This window comes from Eptesicus fuscus, chromosome 6 (assembly GCF_027574615.1).
Source record: "Eptesicus fuscus isolate TK198812 chromosome 6, DD_ASM_mEF_20220401, whole genome shotgun sequence".
In the NCBI taxonomy this organism is placed as follows: domain Eukaryota; kingdom Metazoa; phylum Chordata; class Mammalia; order Chiroptera; family Vespertilionidae; genus Eptesicus; species Eptesicus fuscus.
The window spans coordinates 49,094,632-49,099,539 of NC_072478.1; the positions used below are offsets into that span (position 1 = coordinate 49,094,632).

Sequence of the window (4,908 nt, forward strand, 5' to 3'; positions counted from 1 at the left end):
GTGGAGGCTTATAAATAAAAATTAAAAAAACAAACAAACATGAAAACTAAATATAATAGCCCTCAAAATAGACTTTTACTTGGAAAAATTCCTACTAGTCTTGCTATCTAACTACTGGACCTAAAAATAATCCTAACCTAATGGTAAATTCCTAAATCTAGAAACTAAGCCACATTTAATGTCCAATGGCAAGTGCACTCAAAACAGTAACTTCCTGGGTGCACTTTCAATTATTATCATAATTATTATATTTTAGTACCATTTTATGGATAGAGGTTTTTTTAAAAAAAGGAAGGGAAAATAGAGTGGGCTACACTAAAAAAAAAAAAAATTAGAATAAAATTCTAGAAATCATCAATGACATTTTGTAGAACAGCAGCACATAGTAGCTGACTTGAAGAACAAAGGTTACCCTAGCAGTGACTGAAAAGTCAGACAGGTCTCCGGACTTCTGAGATAGGGGGGGAGAGAGAGAGAGAGAGAGAGAGAGAGAGAGAGAGAGAGAGAGAGAGAGAAACATCGTCGACATCATTCGGCCTACTCTGTATTCTTTAAGTCCGAACAAAAGCTGAACAGTGAGCTGTAGAAGGAAATGATAAGTCACATTAGACTCTGCAACACCACTCTCAACACTGGAGTGAAGCTGGTGACGTGGCAAGCAATGATAGCTGAGAGACTGCTGATACTGCAATGGATGTGCCATTAGGGCTAAAAGGTATGTTGCCCCAAATCAAAGAGAGTGAGCTCTAAAAGGTTACCCTTGCTTATGGACACATTATTTCCCACTAACCAAAATATAGAGAGTTAATGGGAAAGGCCAGCACTAATGCATGCCTCATTTGGCCATTTCTTACGGCCTTAGGCTTGAGATAATGTAATAGGTCATCTTTTATAAACAACAAAACAATTCAACTTCCAACAGAATTTAGCATTTACCAACTTTTATCACACTGTCAGAGAAGCAGTACTGATTTTAGAGCTTGCTTCTAGAAACATCTGTATCAGAATGATGATGGTATGTTTGTTAAAATGATAGATTCTTCCTTGGTTGGTGTGGCTCAATTCGTTGGAGCATCATCCCGTTCACCAAAAGTTTGCGGGAGGCAACCGAATGATGTCGACGATGTTTCTCTCTTCTCTCTCTCTCTCTCTCTCTCTCTCTCTCTCTCTCTCTCTCTCTCTCTCTATCTCTCTCTCAAAATCAATTTTAAAAATAAAAGAATTAGGAGATCATTAAAGAAAAAGAAAAAAGTAGGTTTCCAGGCCAACTGGATTAGGATTTCTAAATCACTTGATTTGATTTGGTGCAGTAGCTCAAATCTGAGAAGCCCTAAAGGGCACCTCTTACCTCTTGCCTACCTTTAAATTCTGCCTCACCTGCTGTGAATTCCTTTGAATCAGTAAACAAAAGTTTAAAATGCTGCAAAAATCACTTACGTCCTCCTACATTTTATCCCAAACAGTTTTTAAAGCTTGATTTCTAGTTCTCAGAGCCTAGGATACTACTGTTTTAAGTGTTTTCAATTTTTGCTTGAACTGGGATGATAATGCTGGAAATGAAACACAGCTAGGACCAGGGGAGTAAGAGCTGGAGCTTACAATGTACGAGGCATTATTCTAACTGCTTTATAGGCATTAACTCAATTCCCAAAGTAAATGCTATAGGATTTATTATCACTGGTAATATCATTCCCATTTTGTGATTGTGGAAACTGAGGTACAGGTAAGTTATATAAATTCCCAGCATAAAGAACTAGTAAGTGGGAGAACCAGGATTCAAATAAAGATAGTTGATCAGAATAGCCAATATTCTTAACCACCACTCTACTGGCTCTTTGTGGAAGTCAGCAAAATTTAGTGACTGATTGTATATGAATTGCAACATCAGGGGTGGAACTTGATTTCTGGATTAAGATATAATCTTGATGCATGCTTTTTGAGAGAAAAATAATTGCTAACATGTTCAATGGCACATACCGAATGGTTTTCATGTAACAATGAACATTTTAAAAGAAATTGCAGATTTCTACTACCAACCAAGATGGAGTAAGCCCAGTACTGGTTACAACCATAAAGTCTGGAGAAAATACAAAAAGCAGCTATTTGAAAACTCTGAAAAATAAACAATAGAAGGACAATTAGGAAAATGACCAAGCAGCAGTGAGTTTTCTGGGGTGTTTCCCTCTTTTATCTCCAGGCTTTCACCCAAAAGTGCGCCAGTCCCAGAACTGTGTAACAGGCATGGACAGTGAAAACCCCAGAAAGAACACCCTCTCCCTAGTCAGAGAACCAGAAAGAAGAGGACATCTGCAGGCTGGTGAGTGCGCAGAGATTTCCCCCTTTTTTCCCCTCTCTCTTCTTTTCTCTCATGGCTTTCCTTGAGGCAAGGCCCATTTTAATGCTCCCTGCTCTGGGCCCAGCCTGAGCTTCCCCAGGTGAATTTCCCGGATGCCCAATAAAGCTCATTTCTTCTGATCTTCAGGCACTTATGCCTGAGTTTCTCTTAGAACTCACCAACAACTTTCAATCAGCCATCTTCTTTGACATTCTTTCAAATTACTTTGACTTGCATCTCAAGGCATATTGACCTACCTTTGACTTGAATTTTCAGAGACAACCTGTTACTCCAGAAATATAGACATCTCACTTTAATTCAAAGACAATTTCCTCCTAACAATTACTCATTCTGTTCAGATGTGTGAAGGCAGCAAAGTGACAATGGAAAGAAATCAGGCTGTAAAAGACTCAGCTATCTTAGGTAACTCAACTTCTTCCCTTTTAAGTTTGGAAAGACAGAAGAGACAGCAGCAGAAAATAAGGTGGCAATAGTAAAATGAGAGCTGAAATGCAGGAAATCATGGAGTGCTTTGAGTGTCCCAGAATTCTGTTCAGAGATTTTGCTGACATTTTTGGAATAGCCAATACATTTCTCATCTATCTATACAGTTTTCTTAATTTAATTAAATGCCAACCGACTCTTCAATTGGGAGTTTGTTCAATTCTGATGCACAGTGAGCCATCTGATCCTGGCGGGGGGCCAGCAATGCGAGAAAAGCATTTCACAAAGAAAACTGCTTGGATGTGAATGTCCCCAGGACAGTTCTCAAAATTACGGTTCTAAATGAACCTCTCAGCTTTGGGTCATACTAGACAATGCCAAATTCTCAGAAAACAAAACCATTAAGATAGAATGGATACTGAGAGACTTCATCGAAAATATGTATTTTACAAAGACAGAAGGTAGAAGGCTCACGTCACAGTTCCAGGAAAACCTTCAGCTCACTTGCACTGTTGGGAAGACAGAACTTCTGTACCTTACTCAGAAAAAAGGAGGAGCCGATGTGAAGATGACTGACAGGAATATCTAGAAAAATAAAAATCTAGGCAGGAATATGACCTTAGATAAGAATGTAAATTCCCTGGGCTCAGTTTCCTCGTTGTTAAAATAAGATGGAAGTGAGACTCTTTCACTGTCTCTTCCCTTTTCATTCCTTCCACAACAGTGATTTTTTAAAGTCCTTAAATGCACCTTGGTTTGTATTTAACAATTACCCCCATCTATGCAAACAATTTAAATCTTAAGTTCTTTGCACATTTTGGATTTAAGTGGAGGAGATATATTTTATAGCAATAAAAATATTGGAAATTAAAATATACACAACACATTCAAAAATGAAATGCAATAATAGCATTTTTTTTTTCATTCAAAGCTGGCGGGGGGGGGGGGGGGCGGGGGGAGCCAAGAAGAAGATTTGCAAAATATTAAGTGTCTTGCTATGTATGGTGAACTTGTTGGTAATTCATACATTTTCTTTATTCTGTTTTCTAAATTACCTTCAATATCCCTGTATAGCTTCTATTACCAAAAACAGAAAATAAATTTGTTTATAAAAAAGGGGACGGGAAAATAACATATTCTGTATATCAGCTATGAAGTATTCTTTTTCGCATAGAATGTGTTCATTGAAATGCTACCTGCATAACTGTTCTAATTCTCTTCTATTATGTGACATTTTCTATTTTTTAAAACAAGTGTCTCTATTTTAAGAAAAATTGAGATTAATCATGCTTCAATTTAGACTGAAATTAATGATTGAAGGATGTGTACAACCTGGAAGTAATCTGGTACTTTGAGTTGTGAGCATCACTAGTCAGGACAAACCTTCTCTGACTTAGTTGGCCTCACAAGCAAAGAGGGTTTGTCTAGACTAAAGGGGTCTCTGTATCTATATAGGAGGAGCCAAAGGGCCAAGGAATTGGGGGCGGGGCTTGATGAAGAACACACTTCATGCCCGGCTGGTGTGGCTCAGTGGCTGAGTGTCCACCTGTGAACCAGGAGGTCACAGTTTGATTCCAGGTCAGGGCACATGCCTGGGGTGCAGGCTCAATCCCGAGCGTGGGGCCTGCTGGAGGCAGCCAATCAGTGATTCTATCTCATCATTAATGTTTCTATCTCTCTCTCCCTCTCCCTTCATATATATATATACTATATATATACTTTTTTTTTTTTTTAAAGAACACACCACATAAACATGTCAATCACAGCAAGGACAAATGAGACTCCCAGGCAGGCTCTGAACCATGAAGTCAATACAATGAGCTTTTGAGCACTCTTCCTCAGACAGAGGAGGGATGTGACAGCAGAAGACATGGGCAAAAAGGATGAATGGAGAAGTGAGGTCCTCTCCAAATGTAGGGGGTCTCTGGATTCCTGAAGGGCTCTCCTTTCTCCCACCAGGCAGTTAACTCCCCAAGGCCAAGAGTTATCTCTAACTCATCTCTGTGGCCCTCAGAGTGCCTTGAACATGACATCTGTGTTTTCCACTGTCAACTCTGACGACCCTTCTGAGAGAAATGCAGGCTTACTTGTCAGAATCAAATGTAGGAAGATAATGGACTTAGGTAAAG

The 4,908-nt window shown here is 39.1% G+C and overlaps 1 pseudogene; it reads left to right on the top strand.

The window, feature by feature from the left end:
* Positions 1–690: 690 nt before the first annotated feature.
* LOC129149241 (nucleophosmin-like) overlaps positions 691–4,908 on the top strand; it is a 6,963-nt pseudogene continuing 2,745 nt past the window's right edge.